Source organism: Equus asinus, chromosome 3 (genome assembly GCF_041296235.1).
Source record: "Equus asinus isolate D_3611 breed Donkey chromosome 3, EquAss-T2T_v2, whole genome shotgun sequence".
Taxonomy (NCBI): Eukaryota; Metazoa; Chordata; class Mammalia; order Perissodactyla; family Equidae; genus Equus; species Equus asinus.
In genome coordinates this window covers 140,550,033-140,577,608 of record NC_091792.1, presented here as the reverse complement: position 1 = coordinate 140,577,608, position 27,576 = coordinate 140,550,033, and the positions used below count along the sequence as shown (strand labels likewise).

At 46.1% G+C, this 27,576-nt stretch overlaps 1 long non-coding RNA gene across 1 annotated transcript in view; it reads left to right on the top strand.

Annotated features, from left to right (window-relative positions):
- LOC139044992 (uncharacterized) overlaps positions 1 to 26,905 on the top strand; it is a 46,612-nt gene extending 19,707 nt beyond the window's left edge. Inside the window, exons 2-3 of the long non-coding RNA XR_011502482.1 lie at positions 25,636 to 25,721; positions 26,317 to 26,905. This is a non-coding gene — a long non-coding RNA (uncharacterized lncRNA). The remainder of the gene's footprint in view (positions 1 to 25,635; positions 25,722 to 26,316) is intronic.
- Positions 26,906 to 27,576: the final 671 nt, after the last annotated feature.

Sequence of the window (27,576 nt, the reverse complement as noted above, 5' to 3'; positions counted from 1 at the left end):
AGGCAAGTGGTGAAATGACAGCTAATTCCCATCTAAAGTGAATCTCATGACTGAGTTCAGGGCACTGGGACAGTGAGCAAAGCTGAGATGTCAGAAGGATCGGAGTTTTCCTGTTCACTACTCAGTGAAAGGCTTTGAATTTTGTGGGAAGGATGGGAGGCGGGGGAGCCTGAAGGTGCCCTTATCAACAGGGGCACAATACTTAGATCTGGCCCAATGCAAAATGCTCCAACGATGGAAGTGGTTTTCAGAGTTCCCCGGACATTTCCTGGCCTCCTTCCTGTATCAGTTAACCTTTGCTATGTAATGAACCACCTCAGAATATAGTGGCTTGAAACAGCAGCCGTCCATTTAGCGCCTGATTCTGCAGGTCGTGTGGCTTGGGCTTGGCGAGACGGATCTCCTGGTCTGGCCCATCCTGCTCAGACATTTGTGGTCTGTGGTTGGGGCTTGCTGGCTTATGAAGGATTAGAGTGGCTTTTGACTGGGGCTTCTTCACACGGTCCCTCATCTTCCAGCAGGCTAGCTGGGCCTGCTGTCAGGGTGACCGTAGGGTTTCCCGTACAGCAAAAAGGGAAGCTGTCAGGCATGTGGAGACCTAGGATTGGAACTTGCACGGTGTCCCTTCTATCACATGCTATTGATCAAAGCAGGTCACAGGCTAGCTCAGATTCAAGGGGTGGAGAAATAGATTCCACTTCTTTGTGGGAGGAGCTACAAAGTATTGTGGCCATTTTGCAATCTACCACATTACTTCCAGAAACCTCTCTGCATCTCATGCCTTCCATCCAGGCCTACTAAGGTTACCTGTCCTTGGTCTCACTCCTTCTTCATCTTCCGCATTGTTATTCCAGGGCTCTTTATTTGGGATCGTTTATGGGAAGGAGCCAGATTATTTTAGAATAATTTATGCCAGATAGATAATAGAAAATAGAAGTGGGAGTATTCATGGGTTACTCTGAGACCTTCCTAGTGGTAGAAGGTCCAGGCATTCTGGAAAATCATGCCTTAAGTCAAGTCTGTCTAAACTTTCATGATCAAAAGAATTACCTGGAGAACTTCTTGAAAATACAGATTCCTGAATCCATTATAGATGTGCTAATTCTGTTTTTTCTGGGAGGAGCCTAGGACTCTGTATGTTTTCAAGCTTCCTGGGTGATCTTTTTGATTAACTGGGTTTTGGAAACACAGCCTTATCTCAAAAACATAAGAAGCATCTTGGTGGGAGGCGGGGAAGGTGTGACTCTTAGGCCCCTGGAGGGATAGACTGTGTCTTATTGATTTTTCTGTTCCCACAGCGCCTGGCATCTGTAATGGTATTTGAGATTTTTAACAAGCTTAATTGAATTGAGTGGAGCCACGGTTCTCACACGTGGTTCGTGTTCCTGCAGCATCGCTTTTTAGGGAATTGGTTGGAAATGCGAATTCTCGGACCCCTCCCCAAGCCTGCCTGAACCAGAAACTCTGGGGTGGAGCCCACAATCTGCTTTAATGAGCGATTCCAGGTGATTCTGATGTGGGCTTAAGTGTGACAGCCCCTGGATCAGAGCTGCATGAACCTGTGAGTAGGGACTCCCGGGCATCGGCACATGTGAGTGAGGAGGGACCACCCAGGTCTGGGGGTGACTGTGTCCCAGTTAGGCTTGACCTGCTTCCCTTTGGCAGGGTCTTCCTGTGGCTCTGGAGCAATTTGAGAGAGCTCATCTTTGGCCCCTGCTCACTGTGCTAACACACTCGCCATTGTTGCAATTCCTTCTTCTGTGTTCTAGACAAGGCCTCTGCCCCACTTGTCAGGCAAGGTCTCTGTGCTGATAGCAAAATGATAGTTCCTGCTGGGCAAATAGAGCTTTTAGGTTAGTGTCAGGATTTTTTCCTCCTTTCCTGAGCAGCTTGTAAAACCCTGTGCCTTAGGTGAAGCGCTGAGGGTTTAGGAATTAAAAAGGAATTGGCGTTGGGGGGTCACCTTTCCTGCAGGGTTTCAGATGCACACTTAATTATTAAAGTGGGTATACACAGCATACACACACACACACTTTGTGCTCCTGATCTGTAAACTGGAACATACATTTAGATTTTATCTTTCCCTAAAACATATTTGAAGATACTTATAAATATAAATGCATATAAAACAGCAGTTAGAAATACACAAACAGAAATTAGGAATTCCTTAGGGGAACTGAACAGAGATTGGTGTTAGGAATGAGAATGAGAAAATCTGAGCTTTAAATTAGATCTAAGAGTTCGGCGAACCAGGGGAGGCCTGGAAGAGGTAGAATCGAAAGGTCTTTCTTGCCCTATCAGCAGAAGAGAGGAGTGGATGAGGGTGGGGCTTGGGGCAGCCCAGGATGAGAGGAGGAGGAAACACAAGCCACGTTACCGCTGGTCCCCTCCTGTCTCCATCCCTTCTGGCTGTCCATCCGACACCTGGGATTTCCTGGAGCTGTCGGTCGGACTGTGGCTTTCCTTGGCTGTGGGGCGCTTACACTTTATAGGGGGCGGGGCAGACCGTTCCTCCCTTTCCCTCCCCGCGCTCACTAATGTGGTCAGAGGATGTTTAACTGAGACACTGGAATTGTCCTCTGAATGCACTTCTGCTAATGGGGTGTCTGTTTTCAGATGGGGCTTCAAATGGGAAGCAAATTTTTCAGCTTGAAGGAGTCCAAACCATCCCACACTTTGCTGAGTGTGCAAATTAAAAGGTGAGAGATGCTATTGGTGGGTTGTAGAGGAAAGCAAGCATCCCGGGTTGTGAAGACCGGCTGGAAGGAGCCGGATGGGAATAGGAGTGCCTCCATATTTTACGCTATGCTAACAGACACCCCGAAGGGGAAGAACAAGCCCGGGGTGGGGGAGGGGAAGGCGGGGTAGCGATGCTCCCTACTAGCTCTCAAAACAGATTGTGAAGCTATAGTAAGGACAGTGAGGTACTGGCAATAGGTCGCAAGCCCAAACACACTCCATGCATCTCTGCTGGCACCGCAGCTCAATGGGAAAATGGCATCCCTCAGTTAGTGTTTTATTTATTAGTAGTTGGTTATTAACATGGATAAAAATACAGTGACATCCTCGGCATCATGTAAGTTAAAGCCCTAATTGTGGAAAGACATATAAATGTCTAAAACTTTTACAAGAAAATAGAACATCTCTATGAACCTGATGGAGAAAAGAATCTTATGATGTTTCAAACTCACAGACCAGAGCTAAATTTGAAAAATTCAGTTTGCTTTAAAACAAAAAAGTTTTTTGTTCATCAAAAGATACCATTAAGAAAATGAAAAGATTACCTACAGGTAGGAAGAAATAAAGAATTAATATCCAGAATACATAAAGAACTTCTCTAAATCAGAGAGAAATAGACAAACAGGTTAATAAAAATGGGCAGAATGGTTAAGATGCAATTTACCAAAGTGGAAACATTGGTTGCCAATAAACACCTGAAAAGATGCTTAACCTCATTATTAATAAGGGAAATGCAAATTAAAACTAAAACTAGATACTGTTTCACACCATCGGATTGGCAAAAACTAAAACATCTGACAGTATTAAGTTTTGCTTAGGATGTGGAATAATGGGAACTCTTATCTACTACTGTTGGAAATGAAAATTGGTACAACCACTTTGGAGAAAACTTTGGCAACATCCAGTAAAGTTGAAGACACACATACACTATTATTAAGAATTATACTTCTAGATATATACCCTAGATGAATTAATATATATACATACATATGCACACATATATATGTATGCATGTAATTACATATATACACATATACACCTCTATATATGCACACACACACATATATGTCAGGAGACATGAAAAACAATAATCATAGAAGTATTGTTTATAATAGTAAAGTATTAGAAACTTCCCACTGTCCATCCAGAGGAGAAATAAATTGTGTTCTCTCTATAATGGAACTCCACATAGCAGTGGAGAGGAATGAACTAGAGCTGAATGAGTCAATATGGATTAATTCCACAAACATAATATTGATCAAAAGAAGAAATTTGCAAATGAATGTTCACAGTATGCTTTCTATATGAAAGTTCAATATGTGCAACAATTCCATCAATTGAATAGGGATATATAGATGGAGGGGAAAAAGGAAATGCAAATAAATAAAAAACCTCCAGAATCAGTCAGGGGTCCTTCCCGGATAGAAAGAAGGGAGGGGAGGAATCTTGGAGCATCCGATAAGGGGAATTTAACTGTGTTGGCAGTGAATTATTTTTTAAAGCTGGGTGAGAGTTGTTATTCTTCATGCTGTTTTGTGTGTCTCAAACATTAAGAATAAAAATGTTGCGGCACTGTTAGGTTCTGACCCAACCATGTGTCCTTCCTCAGGGACAAATCAGGGTGGATCTAATCCAGTCCTGGCAATTCCATTTCCCTTTGCCAGATACGCACTCCTCTACACATAACCTATTTTCACATCAAAGAAGAAGTCAGGTGAGGGCATAGGTCTGGAAAGCTTTTATTTTCTGATAAGAGAATCCCTTTGGCACCCACTTCTTCCTTCCTTCTTGGGACACTAGATGGCAACGTGATGTCTGCAACTGTGGCAGCCATCATCATGAGTTGACAAGTACCAGGGCAGAAGGCCAATGCTCTGAGGATGGTAGACAAAAAGGATGGTCAGAGCCAGAGCATCTGATGACAAAATTGAGCCACAGAATGAACCCTGCAACCATCTAGAACCCACAGACTGTTTATTAAGTAAACAATAATTATCTTAATGGCTCAAGCTACTGGTGGTCTGGCTTTCTGTTACTTGTGGAAAAACCTTCCTGATACAAAACTCAACAAACCATTTTCCTTTTAACTTTATTGTTGGGCTCGCCATCAATGAAAATACTAAGTACTTTCTCTCCTTCAAATCTCTTCTTTTTCCTCCACATACAAGGCCCCTTCTCTCCTGGTGAACGCCTCAGCCCTAAAAGCTCTTCTGACATGTGTTCCCTGTAATGCTTTCCCAGAGATGCCTGGTTAACAGCACTCTTCCTTCCCTGTGGCCCCTGACATTCTCTCTCTCTACATCATAGCCCTCGTCATGTGTAGCAGCCCATTCCACCGTGAGTCCCCTTAAGGCAGGACCATGGCATCTTCATCTCTGTCTCCAGTGGCTGACACAGTTCTGGGTACATGATAGGGACCCAATAGAAGTGGGATGGAATAAATGGTGCCTGCCTTGTATCTATATCTTAGAAGGAAAACAAATCAAGTACTGAAGTGGGTAATTGAGGAGGAGAGGTGTAGGGAGAGAGAAGTTCGAACAGCCTTCCTATAAATGAACGCTGCCAAGTGAACCCTTTTCCTAACAGCTCTTAATACAATATTCCATCAGTCACATTCACATTTGCTAATGATTTTGTGTGTTCGATAGAATCGCGTTTAAGCTCACAAGCCTATTTAAATCCTGGTTTTCTTTCATTTCCCCATTCTAATCAGGTTTAAGTGACAGTTGCTAAGGACTTATTTTCTAGGAGACAAATGAATGCACAGGTGATACCGGGCACTTACAAAGTGATTGCTGTCCCAGAACTTGAACTACGAAAGTGTGGGCAACCTTTATTATTTGACAGAGGTCCCTGTGTGTTAGGTAATACAAAGACACAGGCAATGCATTATTTAATTTTAATGGGCTTAAACATTTGCTCCAGCGCACTTCTCTGTATCAGTAATCATGAGAACAGAACAGGGATTACATTAAATATTTTTTTCTTTCTGAAAGCCTTTTTAAAAAATTTTTTAAGTAGCTGGTGTGTGTGTGTGTGTGTGTGTATGGTGTGTGCGTATGTGTATGGGGGGGGTGTGTGTGTGAATGTGGAGGGGAGTCAGAGGTAAATGAACGACAGAGTATGCAGAATAACCTCGAGACAGCAATACATTGAAAGGTCGGCATCAGCTCTTTGTGAAGCCAGGTACTGGGACCATTAATTGGTGCATATGTAAGGAAGGGTAGGCTTTAGTTGAGAGAAGATTCCAGCTGCAACAGGAGTAGACTCAGAGAGAAAGACAGTTTGAAGCAGATCTTCATTTTGCAGAGGGTCATTTGAAAAACCTTATTTTTGCAAATGGAGGTGAATGATAAGGATAGCAACATTGTATATAATAATTATTATTTATCTAGCGTGTGCATGCTCAGTGCTTTACAAGCATTATCTCTTTTAAATTTAGAAAAATCATATGAAGTTGGTACTATTATTACTTTCATTTTGCAGAAAACAGAAAACTTGTCCAGGGATCACAGAACCGGTAAGGCAAGGAGGTTCCCCTTTTCCTGGGAATTGAGTTTAACTAATATTTTGTGGGTTTGGTGAATGTGGCTTCTCCCTTGGAGTTCTTGGAGGAAGAGGACCTTAGGAGCCCAGGAGATTTCTGAGCATAAAAGAACCCACCCCTCAACCTCTGAGGCACAAAAGTTGAAGGAGGGCAGGGTGATTCCAACCAAGGCCTGGGGCAGTGGAGGCCAATAGAATTTTTGAAAGATTTACCATCAGCCTGGAGATCTGGGACAAATGGCCTGGTCTGGCATATAGCCAGAAAGGAAGAAGTTGGCATGATGGTCCTGGATGGTGGCTGCTGGAACCTGGTCTAGAGTTTTTATGGCACTTAGAAGCATCTTCTCTCTTCTTATTGTGGATGGCAAGAAAGTGATTTTTTTTTTTTTTTTTTGCAGTAAATGATTGGCCCTGAGCTAACATCTGTTGCCAATGTTACTCTTTTTTCCCCCTCCCCAAAGCCCCAGTGCATGGGTGTGTATCCTAGTTGTAAATCTTTCTAGTTCTTAATGTGAGCTGCCACCACAGCATGGTAACTGACAGATGGGTGGTGTGGTTCTGTGACCAGGAAGTGAACCTGGGCTGCTGAAGCAGTGAGAGCTGATCTTTAACCACTAGGCCATCAGGGCTGGCTCAAGAAAGTGATGTTTTTTTCCCCTATAAAAACAGGACCTTGGCCACTTGCAATCAATGAGACTGCAAATTATAAAGTCCCTGACACCATTTTCATCCTCTAAATTGAGGATAACAGTAGCCCTGCTCCCTGGATTGCAGGCAGAACAGAATGAAGGCGTTTATGGAGATCACCAAGCAGTGTCAGCTACTGCCATGGTTCCCTGTCACAGAGATGTTGTGGAGGGTCAAAGGTCACTAGTCATTCTCATATTCTATGTCTCTCTTCGTCTGGGGGTGGCCTTTCCAAGGCCGCAGTGTGTCTCGGAAATGATGACCAGTTGTCTGTACAGCATAGAAGAGAACTCCTAACACCCAGACTCTTGCGTCTGCCGTGGGTTGGACCCATGACTTCACCTCCTTAGCCCTGTCTTTTCCCAATGTTTTGTGGGCTCGGCCTCCCGTGGTTGCTGGTCCCAGCACTCTGGCCCTTTTCTCTCTGCCCATCAAAATGCACCTGCTTTGCTTCGGGGTCTTATCTCCTTTGGTGTTAAGAACCTTCATATAGCTTTGGTGCTTTAATAAAAAAGAAGGTGTAAAGGGGATGGGACCCAGGAATTTAGGATGGGACCCAGAAATCAGAGCAAGGGAGGGCTCTTTCCAGAGCACCTGGCAAAACGCTGATGGCAATTCCCTGTTCTGTATGCTTAAGGTCCAACAGAACTGAGTATCTGTGCAAAATGAGACTGGACAGGGCCTAATGTGCTTCTCGTGGTTGTCTCCACACTTGCAGCCTTGACCTCCAGACATACAAAATGTGGTGACTGGGTGTAAGAACTTAGCTTGTATCCTGTTTAGGTGTTGGAGAGGAACTGATTTTCTGATGTTCTACCCAGACCAAGCTTTCCCCAGTGGAAATTAATTAGAAGAGGCAAAGGATGGTTGTTTAGAAGACAACGGAATCAGTGTGCACCAAAAGCATTTGGTGACTGAAGTCGACAGTTCTAACTTTTCATCGGCAGAAAAGGACGGATTAATTCCTATGGACATATTTTCTAGTTCACATCTGGGTCTGGCCAGCACAACTCATCAATTAGCTCAACTTGACTGAACCACTCATGATTCCAGTGGCACCGATCAGCTGGAACAGGCTTGGGGATTTGTTCTTATTTTAATTCCGCTAAAGCAGGGCAGCTGTCTGTGCTGCAGATGCTGCCTAAACTTCTCTGGGAAGGTCACTAGAGTTCTGTCACCAAATTCCAAGGTGCGTTTTTTCCCCACACCAAGCAATTCTTGGACATCAGCTGGGTGTCCTACAATTCAACTCAATTCTGATACTATCTACCTGGAGAGAGCATCAGATCTCACAGGTGAAGGGCTCAGTCCTACAAGACTGACCCCCAACCCCTTCAGCTGCCAAAAGCAAGTCTAGGTTGTCATCTGTGCTTCTGACCGACCAGATATTGATTGACGTTTTCAACAATCCCCTCCTTTGGTTCAGTTAATTTGCTACATTGGCTCACAGAACTCACAGAAATATTTTACTCGCTGGATTGCCAGTTTATTGTAGAAGGATATAACTCAGAACAGCCAGATGGAAGAGATGCACAGGGGGAGGTACGGAGAAAGGGTGTGGAGCATCCTTGCCCTGTCCTAGGGTGCCACTCTCCCTGAATCTCCACATGTTCACTTACCCAGATGCTCTCTGAATCCCATCCTTTGGGTTTTTACGGAGGCTTCATTACATAGGCATGATTGATTAAATCATTGGCCATCAGTGATTGATTCAACTTCCAGCTCCTCTCCCTTCCCCTGATGTCAGGGAAGTGGGACTGAAATTCCAACCCTCTAATCACATGGTTGGTTCTCCTGGCAGCTGGTCCCTTTCCTTAGCTGCTTTCCGAAGTCACCTCATTAACACAACAACAGACATCTTTATGGCTCATATCACTGGAAATTCCAAGAGTTTCAGGAGCTCTGTGCCAGGAAAAGGGAGTATGACCAAACATATATTTCTTCTACATGGCAATCTCACAGTCACCAAGATTTGAGATTCAGGGTCCTGGGAGGGGAACTCTGGCACTTCTCTCCATGGCCCATTGGAACCTGCATGTTGAAGACAGGAGATCTTGGCAAAGAGATCATAAACTTTCCATAAGTGGCTTTCTTAAATCACTTGGATTCCAGAATTGTATGGGGATTAGGATTAAAAGTCTCAACCCCGTCTCCATCAAGAGTTTGTTCATCTTTGTCTTCATACACAAAAGAACATAATATTTTTTTTGTGAAAGAAGCAATGAGAAAATAACCTTATGGAATATTCTAGTAACTGGCTGTTGTCCTTTCAAGAGAGACTGATTTGTTTGGATAAATTTGCTTGCCTTTTCTTTCATCTCTGTCCTTGCTTTTCTTTGACCCTCTTTGGTTACCCGTCTCTTGCTTTGACTTATTGATACATGAGGAGAGGGAGCAATGACGGCACTAACTGGGCATGTGGGAGAGCTAACTCCTAACCAGGGCTTTCTCACTGGCCAATGGTGAGATGCGGCACATCCCTCCACCCCCTTGAGGCTGGCTCACCACGAGTCAAGTGAGGTCCTTCAGTTAGATGATTGTTATTCTGCCTTCCAGTTCTGACATTCCTGGCTCTCCTCTGCCTGGTGAAGCTTTTTATCTGTAGAAGTTCTTTCAAGAGGACATCTATTTGTTGTAACTTAATGTAGCTTCATTATGATAAGTGCCTCTAAGTAGTTATTTTCTTATTGTGGGATTTTTTTTTAATGAGGCTTTTCTCTATGGTATAATCATATGTGCAAGAGCCTGAGTCTCTAGCATGTACTGGTGGGGACTGATTTCACTCTTAGTACTTTTCAAAGACTGCTGGGCCTTTCATTTCTCAGGGAGGTATCATTTCCAGCATGTTCTCTAATGTCTCTTGTATTGCATGCTGGCCCCTTTGCAGTGTATGTGCTCTGCCTAAGGAAATCATCTTCCTGCTCAGGCTGCTGCTGCTTTGGGTGTAGCTTCCTTGAGATTTTCATGGCTACATGGGGATGTGCAGTTGGAGTTTGCAATTAATTAAGGGGAATAGCCACAAGTCTCGGTGCATTATTGCTGAGCACAGGCTATCAGAGTCTACTCTCGTGCACTGAATGCTTGTGCATTCACAAGGCTGGTAGCCTGTGAAGGATGTGGTGGCTCCAGAGACAGTGGGTCAATCAGATGCTTGAGATATAAGACAAGCTCACACAAGCTGTAGGGGGTACCTCCTGGGTTCTTTGCTCAGCCTCTCTGCTTTAAGAACTGCAAAGGTGGGGGACTTCTGACAGCCATGTTTGCTCCTCTGCCTGTGACTGATAAAAGGTGGGCTCTTCACTCAAGTCTGGCCAGTCAGAGATTCTTCCCTGATAGTTTAGAATTAGGGTAGAGGAAGAGAGTCACTCTTTTTGAGTAGCTGGACTACCCCAGAGGAGATGTGAGCAGGATGGATTCCTCCAGGCAGAAGCAGAGAAAACTGTGTTGCAAGAGAGAAGCTCAGAGCAGCTGTGTGGAGGGGCTGAGATGAGGGATGTGTGGGGAGAGATGGTGCCAATGACTTCCCAGTTCCTCTTCCTGAGTCCTCTGAAGCCTGGCCACATTTCTGATTTCCAGAGGCTGCCTCAGAGCTTTAGTTAATTTCCATCATTTGCAAACAAAAGAGCCCCTTCCAATAGGGTACTTAGGTAGTATAGGCTGGAGGCCTATTTATAATCATCAAGTTAAGTGGAGACTGTAGCCAAGAAATCAGAAGACTGAGACTTGGAAGTGTTACTGAACCAAATTGGGTTTGCTTCCTGGTGAGTTAAAATCAGACTCTCCACCAGAAGTAGTTATCGCACAAAGGAGAGTTTATTTGCAGCAAATGGGAGACCACACAGAATCATTTCCAAAGTCATGGCTCTCCCCAAGCATGGGACAGCAGGGGCCTTTTATTTTGGGTGGGGAATGAATATTCAAAGGGAGAGGTAGGTATTTGCTTGTGCCGGCTCAACTGGAAAACATGCTTCCGCGTACACTGCACGTTAAATAAGGGGCAACTTGAGGTCATCTCTCCGCTCATCTGTGCAGGTGCTGCTCTTGTGGTGGGGCGTGGTTTGGTCCTAGGTGGTTGGTGATTGCATCTCTTAACATAATAAAAAAGAAAAAAAACAATTTGGAGAAACAGTTAAATGCTTCTGAAACTTCCCTTGAGTTTCTGGGGGCAATCAGTTGGTGACAGAAGGGCATCAGTGAAAGAATTAGGACATATCAAGTGTAAGGAAGTGTCATTAGAGACCAAGGCCAAGATTATCCACACCCTCATATTCCCAATCACTATATACAGGTGCAAAAGTCGGACAGTGAAGAGGCTGACCACAAAAAATCGCTTCATTTGAAATATGCTGTTGGAGAGGAGCTCTAGGAGACACTTGACTGCCAGAAAGATGCACAGGTGGGTCCTGGAGCAAATAAGGACTAAATCATCACTGGAGGCAAAGATGATAAAACTGAGGCTGTCCTACTTTGGGTACATCACGAGAAGACAGGATTCTTTGGAAAAGACAATAATGCTGGGAAAAGTAGAAGGCAGCAGGAAAAGAGGAAGACCAAATATGAGGTGGATTGACTCCACAAAGGAAGCCATAGGCATGAGTCTACAGGGGCTGAGTAGTGTTGTTAAGGACAGGACATGGTGGACATCACTCATTCACAGGGTTGCCAGGAGTCGGAGCTGCCTCGGTTGCAAGTTAACTACAAAGCTGGAGGTCCATGTTGAAGAAACACATTTCTTTCTACACTACTTTGTACTTCACCACTTGTCTGTTCATTCATTCATTCATTCATTCATCCAGTAAGCATACATTAAGCTCTGCCATGTGCTAGTACACTCTCTGGAGAGACTGGTGAGCAACACAGATACAGTGGCTGACCGCATGGAACTTAAGATCTGTTCATGCGGCTGCCATAACAAATCAGCATGAACTTGGTAGCTTAAAACAACAGAAACTTACTCTCTCACAGCTCTGGAGGTCTTAAGTTCAAAGTCAAGGTGTCAGCAGGCTGCGCTCCCTCCAGCACTCTAGGGGAGCATCCTTTCTTGCCTCTTCCAGCTTCTGGTGGCTCCAGATGTTCCTTGGCTTATGGCTGCATCACTCCAGTCTCTGTCTCTGACTTCCCATGACTATCTCCTCTTTTCCCTGTGTGTCTTTCCTCTGGGTGTCTCTTATAAGGACATTTATCACAGGGTTTAGGGCCCATGGGGATAATCCAGGATGATCTCAAGTTCCTTAATTATACCTGCAAAGACTCTTCTTCCAAATAAGGTCACATTGACAGGTTTCCAAGGTTAGGACATGGACATATCTCTTCGGGGGCCACCATTTAACTCACTGCAGTTGGTGAACAGGTTAAGAGTGTTGAGCATGTGACAAAGGGGGCTCATAGGGTGCTCAAGAAAAGGGTGCAACAACCTCTTCTTTGGGGGAAGGCTTGTCAGAGGAAGTGACATTGTTTGAAATCAGAAGGAAGAACATTACAGAGCGGTGGATCATTACAAAGGAAGGAAGACGGAGCTCTACGAGACGGGGCACCTCCCAGGGAAGGAAGGGAAGGCAAGCTGGGCTGGGACAGAGAGGGTCTGTGTGTGGGGAGGGGCGAAGTGGGCTGGAGAGACAGGTGGGTTCTGATCACAGGGCCCCATACCACCTTGTGGTTTTATATGGAGTAAAATGATCTGATTTGCATTTTTAAAAGATTTCCCTGGCTCCTCCTTTTTTCTCCCCAGCCTCCAACGGCCTAATTTTCTGATGATCGCCAACAATATTGTCAGTGGGAAATCCCTGACAATCCCAGGAGGCTCAGGTGAGGGCAGGTGCAGGTTGGAACGCATCAAACGCCCCCTTATTAGCATCTAATTTGCACTCTCTCCCACCCCTGTTCCCCATCTGCCTTAATTTTGGTTTTGCAAATTGTAAAGCAGTAAAATATTACCTCAAGGCCTAAGATACCAAAGGCAATTTAATAATGTGAAAAAATAAGAGGTGTTTTTTGCTGTTCTGACATTTATTCTTCCTGGACTCGTTATTTTTCCTAATGAACCTTTCTTTTTCTCTTTCTGTTTTTTCTCTTTCTCTTTCTGCTTATCCGTCTTAACACATGCCATTTACCACCTCTGACCTGCTGATTAGGGGGCTGGGCACCGGCATACCTCTCTGTCAGGGAAGGAGAGGAAAAATTGCGAAGTAAATGGCGAGATGCTGCAGCATAGCGAGCAGGAAACTCTGCCGTGTTTAACAGAATGCGGGACCCAAATGAAATGCGAGGCCCCCCAGCGAGGTGCGGCTGAGCCCCGGGCAGGTGCGGGCGCCACGTGACTGATTATTCAAATTGGCCGATGATTAACTCGGTTTATATTGATGCAAATAATCTTGCTGGAGCCGGCCACGGCTAATGCATTTTGGAACTGTGGTTTTCCATCGATAGCACAAAATAGTGTAGAGGAAAGCTATTTTCATAATATTAATAATGGAATTACAGAATCAGGTCACTTAAAGGAACGGCGCTGACTCAGCCACAGCAGCGTTGACTTGAATGTGGAGATTAATACTGAGCAAAACGAAGCACAAACCTTCTGCAGCTATCTCATGGCATAAAACACACGTCCCTTCACGTTTGTTTTTTTTTAAAGAGAAAGAGCTTTAAAAATGACTTAAGCCAGTACCATTCTCAGATGAATTTATTGCAAAGGAAAGAACTCAGATGAATTTATTGCTTGCGCAGAGAGCCCCCACTAAGGTGTTTTTCCTTTTTTCTTTGATTAAATATTGGGTTTACCTTCCTTGCCCATGCCCTGGTTTAACGTCCAAGTCTAGAACAATGTTTGTAACTGCTTTCTGGAGGGCTGGCTGAAGTGGCAAACTAAGATCAATAAATCCCCTCTAAGGGAAGGAATGTATTTGCCAATGAAGACGTAGCAGGGTTGAGGAGAAATTCTGTGGAGATCTCTGGGGATCTTCCACTGGGCAGACTGAGCCAAGGTGAGCCCTGGGGTCTTTGCTGGGCAGGGCTTGGGGGACACAGTGGTGGGGCAAAAGAGGGGGCTCTCTCTGGGGACACTAAAAATAGCCTTGGAAATACCCAGAGAGGACACAGGGATGTGCAGATGAAGATGTTCACTGCAGCATATTTATAAAGGTGAACCATCCGGCACCGACTAATTGCCTGAGTAACTCAAGGGAGATTTCGGAAGCATGTAACTGTTTCTCTAAATTGTTTTTTTCTTTTTTGTGATGTTAAGAGATACAATCACCAACCACCCTGAACCAGATCAGGCCAGGAGCAGCCAGAGCAGCGCCTGTGCAGATGAGCAGAGAGATGACCTGAAGTCGCCCTTTACTTCATTTTAGTCCTAAGATCTCTGCTTCAGGAGGAGCTTAGTTCTTATTACCATAACATGCGATGTATACGGAAGCACGTTTTCCAACTGAGCCTGCGCAATTGAATGCCCACCTCTCCCTTTTGAATATTCATTCCCCATCTGAAATAAAAGGCCCCTGCTGCCCGGTGTTCTGTGGAGGCGGGTGGGGGACAGCTGTGCGTTTGGAGAAGATTCCACGTGGTCTCCTATTTGCTGCAAATAAATTTTACTTTGTGTGACAACTACCTCTGGAGAAGGCTCTGATTTCAACTCACCAGGAACCGGACCCAATTTGCTTTGGTAACACAACCAGAACCTTAAGGCAAATTAGGATACTTTCAGAAATGGAATATTATGCAGATACTAACAATCATATTGAAGGGATAGGAGAAAATGTTTGTGGTATATTAAGTCCAGAAGCAGCGTACGAATATTTTTTTAAAGAAAGCTGGGGCTCTAATCGTACCCATTTGTCCAGCCCATTTCAGCTCCGTCTTCTGGGGTCTTGGGGACTTCTTGGAATAGTGTAGGAGCCACCCTCGTAAAGAAGCCACTGCTTCTCCTTCAGAAATACCTCTTCTCAGGCTAAGGGGGGGCCTGGGGTAGAATTACAGGGCAAGAAGGGACTTGGTAGGGAATCAAAATCTATCAGAAGTTAAGGCACATCATGCTTTAAAAAAAATGTGGTAAAATACATAAACTTTAGCATTGAACTATTTTAAAGTGTACAATCCAGTGGCATTTATACATTCATTATTTGCAACCATCATCAACACCCTTTCTTAGTTTTGAGTTTCCTGGTGAATTGAGAAACTTTCCTTTAATATATTCAGGGAATTGTGCTGAAGGCCTCTTGAGCACACAGCTAGAGGTTGCCTGCTAGTCTAGGCTGATCTCCATGCATCAGCCAATAGCTAGACTATCAACTGTGAAGCCACCAGCCGCCGGTAGCAGAACCATGTTGTGGCAGGGTCACAGGATTAAGAGCCAGATCAATCTTCTTGGTTGTATCTGTCTCCTTTTATCGGTTTCGTGGGTTATTACCACGACATCATCAGTTATGGAGTGAGCTGCTTTCTCCCTATCTGTGAATGGGGCCACTGATGCCCATCTTTCTTTGCTCAGTCAACAAACCTGTATCCAGCGTCTCCTACAGGCCAGGCCTTGTGTTCCTCCTGGACATGAATGTGGGGAGGAAGTGGTAGTAAATGCCTTTCTGGGATTTCTCTTGTAAAGATGTGCATTGGAGCAGAGAAAGTGGAGAATCCTATACCCACCAAGATTATCTGAGGGGCAGAAGGAATGGGGTAGATGAAGGGATAATCCGAAGGTGGAAAGAGGAGGGACAGCCTACCAGAAACATTCCTTTGGGTGTCCTGCACAGAGGGAAAATTTTGCATTAGGGATGCTTTTATTTTTTAAAACCACCAGATCTTCCTTCCTCCTTTATTGTCATGATCTATGGCTGTTTTGCTTCTGTTAAGGCATCTTTTGGGGGGACTTTGTAAACATTTCATCTGGCAGTGCTCCTGGTACACCCTTGGATGCTACTCAGTCCCCTGGGAGCCTTGCTAACACAAGTCTAACCACCTTCAGGATAGTGGGAACGTTGGCCTCCTTATTTTTAGCAACCAGAGTGGAATGCAGTAAGCAAAGGGTGATAAATATCCCTTTATACTAAATGGTTCACAATAATGAAAAAGCAACCTCTGTTTTAAAATTGGCCATTCTTTTCAACGTAATTTTTTTTCCCCCTGGGCAGACAAATTGGCTAAGTTGGAGTGGGCAGATGTAGCTTTCATCAGTTCTGGATAGATTTCACGGTGGCTCGCCCAATGGGGCATGCAGAATATCTGGCTGTGGTCTTCGGTACCCATCCATCAGGAAGCAGGCGTGGCAAATGTTGCTGGTGGGATGCAGCCCTGGAGAAAGTATTCACCTTTGTAAGGAAATAATTCCCAGCCCTGGGAGCAGCTGGTATGTAATACCAAAACCCCAGCCATCTTCACCAGCCCAATTTATTTACACTTGAATGTGAGCTTTTAGTGGGGACAGCACCACTCATTATAATTAAGGAGGAGTCTAGGCTCTCTGATGACGGGAGGAGCTCTAGCGGTTCTGCCTTGGGGACTTTGCATGAGAGGCTGGTGGTTTGGTTTGAGGCCACCACTCTGGGGACTGGGAGGGCTGGAGGGGCCGTGCCCAAGTGTGAGTTTGCTCCCGTAGGCTTTATTCCCCTGTGCAGGGATGATTGGACATTTCAAATGATGCTGCCTCTGATGGGTAAGGTCATGCTTTTCATTCCAAGGGAAGTTCACAAAGTTAGTGCCTTTTTAAAAAAAATTAATAGACTTTCTTCCTTAGAGCAGCTTTAAGTTTATAGAAAAATTGTGCAGAAAGTACAGAGTTCTCATCCACTTGCTTCCCCTCCCCTCTTCCAGTTCCCTCTGTTATTAACATCTTGCATTAGTGTGCTGGATTTGTCACAATTGTTGAACAGATGTTGGTACATTGTTACTACTAAATCCATCATTTACCTTAGGGTTTGCTCTGTGTCATGCAGTTCTATAGGTTTTGCCAAATGCATAACGTCCTTTCTCCATCGTTACAGGATCGTACAGCAGTGAGGCCTTTTCACAGTGCAGCAGAGCCCGCCTGGGAGTGCCCAGCACCTCCTCCAAGCAGCATTCAGGCTCTGGCTAGAGCTCTTGTGGGCTGGGCAAAGGGGACATGAGTGCCACGCTGTCTGGGAACAGTGTCGCTTGTTCCTGTCCAATGGGGAAAGAAGAGCTGGTCTCAGACATCAAGAGGGGTGTCACAAACCCCTAAGAGAGGTGTTCAGTTCCCTCTGAAACAGGGGAGGATGCTTCCTGTACCCCCATCTCCCAGCTAGACGTCCCTGCCCATTGACCATTAGGTTCATGTTTTCTTGGGCCATTTGGAAAGGCGTAGGTATTCACAAGGGCAGGTGGATGATGCCAAGCAGTCCCATGGCATGCACAGGTGTCACTCTGGCTGCACAGTTGGTGGCCGAGGCGCTGGCCCTCTCCTGCACTGACCAGAACCACAGGTGCTGTGGAGGCAGTGGTCACAGCCAGCTATGAGGACTCGGCTTCCATGTGGTCACTGGCCTTGACAAAGCCTCTGCAGTGGTCCTCCTCTGGGTCCCCTCACTTGACTATTCCTGGGCAAAGGCCCCTCTCTTTTCATGGGCGACATTCTCAGAATCAGCTCCCATGGTGTGCGGTTCCGTGGACTGCTGCTGTACCACCTGGAGCTCTCTAGGGGACCAATCCCTGCATCCTCCTCGTCCCTTCATCCTTCAAGAAGCTCTATCCCCTCTTTCTTTCTCAGTGGAGCCTCCCAAGAAGGGGTAAGCCCGATGGCCTTTGGGAGTGGAGACATCTGATAGTCCTGTTGAAACTGTCCTTTTTAATACCGAGACTTCTTGATGTTCTGTTCAGGCCTCCAGTCAAGACTTACTGAACATCACAGGCTGTGTTTTCTGTGTTTGGAGGAAACAGAAAAGGTGTGTTTCTCATGCTTGGAGCACAGTAGAAAGGAGGGAAGACAGCGGCTGGGAGAAATGGTTACAACAAGACAGTAAGCGGAGAGCAGAAGAGATGCCCACAGGAGTCTGAAGTGAGGGCTGACAGGCAGCAGCTGGCACTGCCTTTGGCAACGCTGGAACACTCCCTAAAAGGCTCTCAGAAATGTGGGGAGAGAAGCATCCTATCAGAGCCGTAGCATGGGGGCTCCGACTCCCTTAGATGGGTATTGAAGTGATAGCCCTGAAGTCTGGAGAACCTTACATACCCATTTTACTGATGAGAAAACTGAGGTTCAGAGATGTGAAGAAACCAGCCATGGACACATACTGCTGAAGCCAAGCATGAGATCTGAACCTGGGACTACTGCTTTCCATGGCTCCGGGTTTTATGCTGCACTTTGAAGGTGTCTTGCGGCTGGCTGGGGTAACCACAGGAGGTGGGATGTTCATTAGACTTTAATAAAGGGGTTAATGAAATGAGCAGAGGTACAGAAGCTGGAGCTAACAAAACAAGTCAGCATTTGCTGAGCACTCACTGTGTACCCGAATAATTCCAAGAGCTTTGCTCTCCATGGATTGACTCATTTAATCCTCAAAACAATTATATTGTTTATTATTATTATCATCCCCATTTTAAGATGAGAAAACTGAGCTTCAGAGAAGTTAAGTGGCTTCCCCAAGTAAGAGGGTCTAGAGCCTTATTCTGAGCTACCACCAAGTGTGGTCAGGGCTGAAGCTTAACGTTAAAGTTGCTGTTGATTGAGCCCTGCTGTATACATGGGAGTCTGTGCCAGACACCTGCAAACACTCTTAAATGTAAGCCTCACCCCAACTCTGTGAGGGACGGCATATGTATTTCGGTTTTACAGATAAAGAAACTGAGTCTCAGAGAGGTCAAACAACTTATGCCTGGCCACACAGCTAATAAGTGGTGGGGCTAGAATCCAGATCTGACTGGATTAAACCTGGGGCTCTTTCTCATATGTTGGTGGCTTCCATACCTGGGAAACCCATCTGGATAACCCAGGGAGCATTTACACAACATGGATTCCTGAGCCCCACCCCTGGAGACCAATGGAGGAGCAGGGGAGGCCTGGGAATGCTCATTTTATAGACACCTTCTTGCACGGTTCACTGCAGCCCCTGGGCTGCCCCTGGTAGCTCACTAGGTGTCCGGTGCCTTTCCCTGGGGGACATGCTGCCCTCTCAGGAGCATTATGCTCCAGCTGGAGTGCAGGCCATGCTGCAGCATTGCTTTGTGGCCCGGTCCAGTTGGTGAAGTTGCCCTGATAATTTGAGTTGACATGGAGATCTGAATCCCCCTGTGAACTGCTCACCTGGGGAGCCAATCTAGAATCAGAAGCCGCTTTATTGCCTTCCCACAGAGGTCCAGGGGACATGGCATACTGGAAACCTGCATGCCCATCCCTTCTGCATGGCCAGTCCCCCATCCTCCTGCCTGTAGGAGGATCCCAAGGGAGCCCAAATCACCCCTCAGAGGTGCCTTGGTGAGATCTGGAGTCTGAGCAAGGGCCATCATCTAGGTCAGTGTTTCTCAACCCTGGCTGCACTCAATCAGGTTGCTTTGGGGGCACTTCTGAGAGAAGACTAATGCCTGCTCTGCCCCAAACCAATCAAATGCAAACTTCTGAGCATGGGGAGAGGGAATGGATATATATATGTATATGTATATATGTTTTTGCTGAGGAACATTCACCCTGAGCTAACATCAGTGCCACTCTTCCTCCATTTTGCATGTGGGTTGCTGCCACAGCATGGCTGGTGATGAGTGGTGTACATCCACGCCCAGGAACTGAACCCAGGCTGCCAAAGTGGAGCACACCAAACTTAAGCTCTAGGCCATGGAGCCAGCCCCAGAATGGGTACTTTTAAAAAGCTCTGTAGGTGATTCTGGTACGGAGGCCAGGTTGCAAACTGTCATTTTGGATGAAGCTGATGTTTGGTTACCTCTCTGATGCTTAGTTCCTGTGGCTTTATTTTGCTTTATCAAATGCTGTGGGTTTAAACAATTTTTTAATTAATAAACTTTATTTTTCAGTACAGAGAGTTCCCATATATCCCTACATTCTCACACACACAGCTTCCCCCATCAAATGCTGTTTTCGATACAAATTTGCAAGACTTGAAATAACCAAAGGATGACTCTCAGATTTCCTCTCCTGGAAGGATGCTCCCTAAAATCGCTCATGCACAAACTTAGTGTTGGCAAAATTTTCACGGCACCTGCTTGAGTGACTGGCTGAATCCCCAGCTTCGCTCTGGCCGCAGCGTCTGGCCATGCTGGCTGCTCCCACTGCCTGGTTGCAGGCGGGCCTGCAGGATTTGTCTGGCGTATGTTCTGTGGGTAAAACCTTCCTGTCTCAGTGACAAATCTGCAAGGCACTCTGCATGAGCAAGCATATAGAAAAGGGCTTAGAAAGAGATTTTACAAGAATCATGTTCAAATCTCCTTGAAACAAAGGAACCATCCCCCAAACCCCCAACTTTGCCCCCATTTCTTTCTAAAATTCTCCTCAGTTCTCTGAAAATCTTATTTTCAACTTTTTCCTCAGCTTCTTAAATATAAAAACACTTCACTAGAGGGCACTTCAAGACTGAGTAAGAGAAAAACCTAGAAACTTGGTGACAATAGATTCCCCTTCATCGTTAACTAGGTAAACAGTCCTGCACAAAACAAAATATAAAAAATACATAAGGAATTAAATATGTATTTAGCTGAAACTGTGATTCAGTTTCTGTGGGTTGTTTTGTTGAAAGTGGACATGGGAGGAATGTGGCATTCTTGGACTTACTGGCCATTTTGACTTGAGGATTAGGTAATGATAATGGTAGTAACAATAATAGTCTCCTCCTCTGGTTTAGGATGGACCTTGCTTCCTGCAGTGCTTCAGTGCAACTGAGTGAAGATTTTACTCAGCTTCATGCTTGAGAAACGTCTTCTTCCTCAACCTTAGTGGACAGCATCAGTGTGGGGGCTGGCGAGTCCCTGCCGCAGGATTCCTGGAGGACTGTCTACGGAGGAGAGGGGTGGCTCTGCAGGCGCATCCGGGACCTGGGTTCCAGACCTGGCCTCTTTCTATCCAGTGGTGTGACCTTGGGCAAGTCACTGCCCCTCTGTGGAGCTCCGTGTCCTCACTTGTAAAATGGCAGTACTGGACCAGGAGATGCTGAAGATCTCTTTCCAGTCTGACGTGCTCTAAGAATCTCCCAAGCTTCTCCTTGTGCTTGGATTGTTCACGCTGCATTTCTTCCGGAGTTTGGTGTGAACAGTTACACCGAAGACAGCTCCAGGGAGAAAGACAGACAGACAGAAGGATATGGGTGTGAATCCTAGGTCTGGACTTGCTGGCCACCGTTGGGCGGTGAATGGGTTGAATTGTGTCTCCCCAAAAGATGCTGAAGCCCTACCCCCCAGGACCTATGAATGAAGTGCCGTACAGTGAATGGGACCTTATTTGGAAATAGAGTCTATGCAGGTGATCAAGTTAAGATGAGACCATTAGGGTGGACTTTAAACCAATATGACTGTTGTCCTTATGAAAAGGAGAAGTTTGGACTCAGTGACAGATGCAGATGGGGAGAACACCATGAGAAGATGGAGGAAGCATCCTTTGAAGGGGTGATGCTTCTTCAAGCCAAGGAACACCGAAGAATGCCAGCAAACCACCAGAAGCTAGGGGAGAGGCCTGGGACACATTCTCCTGTACAGTCTTGGAAGGAACCAACCTTGTTGATACCTTGATCTTGGACCTCTAGCCTCCAGAGTGGTATTTAATTGTGATACTGTTAAGATTTATTTAATAGTAAATACATTTCTCTTATTTAATCCACCCACTTCATAATACTTTGTTATGGCGGCAGCCCTAGCAAACTAATACAGGACGCTGTTTAACGCATAAGGATGAGACTAAATGAGAGGATGTGTAGGAAGGCCCCTGGCACACAGGGCCTGGCATCTAGTGTGCACTTATTAAATGTTAGTTAGTTATTATAAGGAGGGAATAAAGGAGGGAGGAAGAGAAGGGTGGAAGAATGAGGACGGAAACTCCTGGTATTAGGTGCTAGGAACTTTCCATATTTATCTTTATCTCTAACAACCATTTTGCTGCAGAGGGAATGGGGGCTCTCAGAGCTTAAGTCATTTGCTGAAAGTCACGGCTAGGAAGTGGTAGACAGCAAATTAGTCTTTCTGACTCTAAAACCTGTGCTTGTTATGCCTTGTTATGCTTGCTGTTAGGGCCTGGTTTTATTTATCCTGCCGTGGTAAGCCTCACTCATTCATTCATAACATTCATTCACTTGCTCAAGAGACAGAAGGAGATGGAGCTGGGTCCATTCCAGTGAGCCAATGGCGGACTCCGCTCCACGAAGTCATGGGCTTTCTGAAATGGTTGAAGTTAATTGCCCAGAAGATTGTTCACTGCTGCAGGTGAGAGTGAGGCTGTTTGGAGAAGGCAGATCTGAGAAGCCAAATTGTGAGTACATCAGAGAGAACAGCTCAGTAATTCGTATTTCTCCAGCTTCTTCCCTAAATAAATTGGCCCACACTGTGTTCTAAATGTTAACAGATGACTCAGAACCAGGCTCATTCCAGGCAAAATTCCTGAAGAGTCGAAGTCCATCCTGATTCCATATTTCCCCTCTTTGGGTCTTCCTCGTCCTCATCCTTATCCTTCTCTCCTTTCCCACTCCACTCTGCCCTCATCCCAGTTCAGTTGAACATTAACCTGGAATTTATCTGGTGCCAGGGCCTGGGGATACAGAGGTGGTCGCAGAGGGAGCCCTAGCAGATATGCAGATTGTTGCAGTATTGTGGGATATGCCCAAGATGATGAAGGCTGTGAAAGAAGACACTTGGATGCAGGCTATCCAGGAAAGCTTCCTAGAGGAGGGGATGACAAGCAGTGTTTTTGGAGAATGACCAAGGGGCAGAGACTCCAGGCTTGGGGGAAGAGCATGTGCAAAGGCCTGGAGGCCTGAAACAGCAGGGCAAGTATAGGCAACTGAAACAATGTAGAATGATTGGTCAAAAAGTATGACAAAAGGAGGGGAATGAGAGAAGGCTGGAGGGTTGGCAAAGACCAGGTCACCAAGTCCTCCTGGCATTTCAGAGCTTCTCTAGAAGGTGCCCATTCAGCCCAACATTTCCAGAAGTCTCCTCAATTGTCCTCCCATGGCTCTTGATTCCTCTCAGTTTATCTCTCTGGGATCCAGGTGGTTTCCTCTCTTCTCTGCTTTTATTGAATCATGCATTCCTGCATGATTCAGTCTGTCAACAAGTATCTACCAGGCGCCATCTCTCTACTAGGCCCTGCTCTGGTCACTGGGATCCAGTGGTGAACAGTTGGGCCGGCGATGGGGAATACTTTATGTGCTCCTGCTTCCTGGGTAAGGCACGTTAAAAATAAACCAAAGATTATGGTAGGCTGGAGGGGGACTCTTTGGGGACAGTCAGCCATCTTCCTGTTGGAGCAAACCACACAACCATGTGTCTGCCCAGGCACACAGCAATTCTAGTCTCGTACCTGGACAGCGACTCCCTCCTCCTGTCTCAGTCTCTTTGTTGCCTTGATGAGGCTCTTAGAGATGCCTATGTTAGAGTTGATGTTGCCCAGATGTTTCAGAGTGACAGGTGTGCTCTGACCACATCCTGCCCAGGTAGGGTTTTTTTGCAACTTTAGTGCCTTCCTGCCTGGAAGCCTCTCTGGGGTCAGTGGTGGATATCTCCATCCTCACCACAGGGCTCTTTGGAGCCATTGGCCTCAGGGATTTCTCTTTCTCATTCCTGAGCTACCACCATGTGCCCTTGGGTATATTAGTTTCCTAGGGGTGCTGTAGTAATGACCACAAATTGGGCAGATTAAAACAACAGAAATGGATTTTCTCACAGTTCTGGGGGCTAGAAGTCTGACATCAAGGTGTGGGCAGGGCTGTGATTTCTCTGAAGTCTCCAGGGGAAAAATCTTTCTTTGTCTCTTCTAACTTCTGGTGGCCCTCACAATCCTTGGAGTTCTTTGGCTCCTGGCAGCACAATACTAACTCTGCCTCTGTCTTCTCATTTCTTCTTCCTGTGTGTCTGTGTGTCTGCAAATCTTTTTCTCCTTATAAGGATACCAGTCATTGGATTAAAGCCCACTCTAATCCACGATGACCATGTTTTAACTTGATTACATCTGCATAGACCCTATTTCCAAATAAGGCCACATTCACTGTACCACTCTTCATCCACAGGTACTGGGGGGTAGGACTTCAGCATCTTTTGGGGAGACACAATTCAACCCATTCACCGCCCAAGGGTGGCCACCAAGTGTAGAATCAGGACTCTCACCCATATCCTTCTGTCTGTCTGTCTTTCTCCCTGGAGCTGTCTTTGGTGTAACTGTTCACACCAAACTCCGGAAGAAATGCAGCGTGAACAATCCAAGCACAAGGAGAAGCTTGGGAGATTCTTAGAGCACATCAGACTGAAAAGAGATCTTCAGCGTCTCCTGGTCCAGTACCGCCACTTTACAAGTGAGGACACGGAGGTCCACAGAGGGGCAGTGACTTGCCCGAAGTCATACCACTGGATAGAAAGAGGCCAGGTCTGGAACCCAGGTCCCGGATGCACCTGCAGAGCCTCCCCTCTCCTCCGTAGACAGTCCTCCAGGAATCCTGCGGCAGGGACTCGCCAGCCCCCACACTGATGCTGTCCACTAAGGTTGAGGAAGAAGACGTTTCTCAAGCATGAAGCTGAGTAAAATCTTCACTCAGTTGCACTGAAGCACTGCAGGAAGCAAGGTCCATCCTAAACCAGAGGAGGAGACTATTATTGTTACTACCATTATCATTACCTAATCCTCAAGTCAAAATAGCCAGTAAGTCCAAGTACCAAGGGTTAGGGCTTCTGCATAACTTTTTGGGGGACACGATTCAACCCACAACTCAGGGTGTGAGAAGCAAAGCTCCATTTGGAGGGTCATAAGTCAGGCTCCCTTTCTTAGCATGAGAGCAGTGCTCCAGGTGTCTCTGACATTTCTCAAGCTGTTAAGCCCTCTACGTCTCTCTGACAGCTTGGTCTCTGACTTCAGGGATGCTGTCCATGGGCCCTCAAGTCTGGGCAGAAAAGAAAATGAGTCTGCTGAATTCCAGGATGTGGAGAGCGAGAGAGAACAAGAGAGAGTCCGTCTCTCTCTGTTGTCCGCACTCCATTTCTGCAGATCCCTGCCGGCTTTGCTGGGTGGTTAGCGGTTGAGGTGGGGTACCTGATGCTGGGTTTAAGTATAGATTCCCATTCCTGAGGGTTCAGCTCTGTTCTCTGCACCTGTCCTTTCTCATTTCACTGTTTGGTTCCAAAGGGTGCCTTAGGATGAAGAGTAAGCTGGAGGCACGCAGTAAGGTGGTAAGGTCTGGTCAGCAGGTCCAGGACGTGGCAGGCGTTTCCTGACAGCAAATCAGCTTAGGGGAAGCAGAGATTTCTCTGCACCGACTTGAGACCGAAAGCAAAACATAACAGCTACCAAGTGCAGCCTGTCTGATGTGCGGCCTGCTGCCCAGCGGCCAAGGGAAGTGATGATTCAGATTGATCGGTGCACTCCTGCTAGAATCGTCTAGGAAACAGCTGGGGTTGTATGAGTGGTCTGAAGCAAAAAGTACTTTTGCTTCTCTGAGTTGAGTGTTATCAGATTTCTTCTGTAAAACCAACTTTGTTTATTTTGATGTGGTTATTTTTCGAGTGTCTTTCTTTAAACAGGTTTCCAGTCATTATGTATTCAGTTCTGAAAACATCAACTTCTCTCAACATTTCTCCTGAGCACGCGGAGCCAGGAAAATGTGAAGGTGAGTGAAAGTTCGACTCTAACTCGCATCAGCAGCGAGCGAGCACGTTTCCTCTGAACGAAGCTACTTTTTAATGTGGCCGCACCAGCTGCTGCTCAGAGCTACCTCTCTTCCCACCCTAGCAGCGCGTTCTCCGCCAGAGCACTTAGGCGACGTGCTGAGACGTTAAGTACTGAGGATTTGCGGGACATTTTTGTTGCCGTGCTTGGCAAAGCCGACTGCTTTTTACAAACACATTAAACATTAATATCTACAGAATGGGCAGTTTTATAGTGCACAAGCACGAGTCTCTGGGACATGGATTTATTTATTTTTTATTAATGTAACCTTAGCATGCCACATATTTCTCATGGAGCTCCAGATCTGAAAGGCCTTAGCTGGACCCAATGAATACTTTATGATTCCATTTAAGACCGAGGGAACCAATAAACTCACCTCAATTTACATTTCAGTGGAGTCTTATAAGTAATGCATGCTGCTCGCCTCTCAGCTGTCTCTCGGACTGCCTTCAACACCTCATCACATGTGTGGCCTTTTCAGGAGACAGAGAACAGAGAGGCATTCTCTCCAAACTGATTTCTTTTTCTTCCTTCAGCTACTTGAATCCCCTCTCCATGGCCAGGAATGGATCATCGTAAGGTGCTGGCCACTGAAGTGTACTCCGGTTTCTCTCTTCTCTCTCCTGGGTGAGCCTCTCACGACATGGTCCCAGCGATCACCTCTGAGCAACGCCTTGCAGAACAGTGGTGCTGTCCTGAGCCAGCTCTGGTCCCGAATTTCTTACTGCTTTGATTCAAGAGGGTTGACTAGTTCCTTTCAGATCTGACTTTCCTAAAATGGGAGCCCTATTTTGATTTCTTCGTTTCCGTCCCATGGCTGACAGTGCTCGGTCAGCTGGCCTGCAAAGCACATGCTGTCCCTCATTGTCCCCTCCTTCCAGATGCCTGGGTCCAGGGAGCTACTAACTCTGGGCAACCCTTCTTCCAGGGTGCTCCTTCCCCGGCAGCTGGTGCCATCTTTACGTGGTGTGAATCAGATCACGCCACCCTGCTCAGAATCTTCCACTGGTTTCCACTACTTTAACTCCTGCCTGAGTTTCTACCTGCAGGCTGCCCTATGGAGTTCAGATTTGCCACCTTCACAGTTGCATGAGCCAATCCTTGAAATAAATATCTCTGTATATGTATGTATGTGTACATTCATGTATACATATATATGCGTATGTGTATATATATAAAATCTCGTCTTGGTTCTATTTCTCTGGAGAAGCCTGACCAATTTTGGAGTGCCCTTTACTAACCACCTGGTGTAAAAGACTATCCTCCCACATTACTCTCTGTGATGTCTACACATTCTTTGACATTCCTCCCATTGAAAGGTGGAGACTAATTCTCCTCCCCTTGAATATGGGCTGGCTCCTAAGGCTGTTTAAGACTCACTTCTGTGAATAGAATGCAATGGAAGTGATGCTGCATGACCTCTGCTGGATTAGAAAAGGCAATAGCACATCAGCCGGGTGCTCTCTCCCTCTCTTTCAGTACCACTTGCTCTTGGAACTTTCCCACCATATTGTGAGGAAGCCCATGCCACATGGAGAGGCCATGTGAAGATGTTCCGTCCAAATGCCCCAGCCAAGTCCCCAAGCACCAGCCAGAATCAGCTCCCAATATATGAGAGAACGAACGAGCCTCCAGATGATTCCAGCCTCCTACCTTTGAGCTGCCCCAGTGACACTGAGTGAGTGGAGCAGAGATGGGCTGTCCCCACTGGGCCCTGTCCAAGCTGGAGAATCATGAACAAAACCAAATCACTATTTGGTGGTTGGTTGTTATACAGCAAAAGATAACATTCTCTA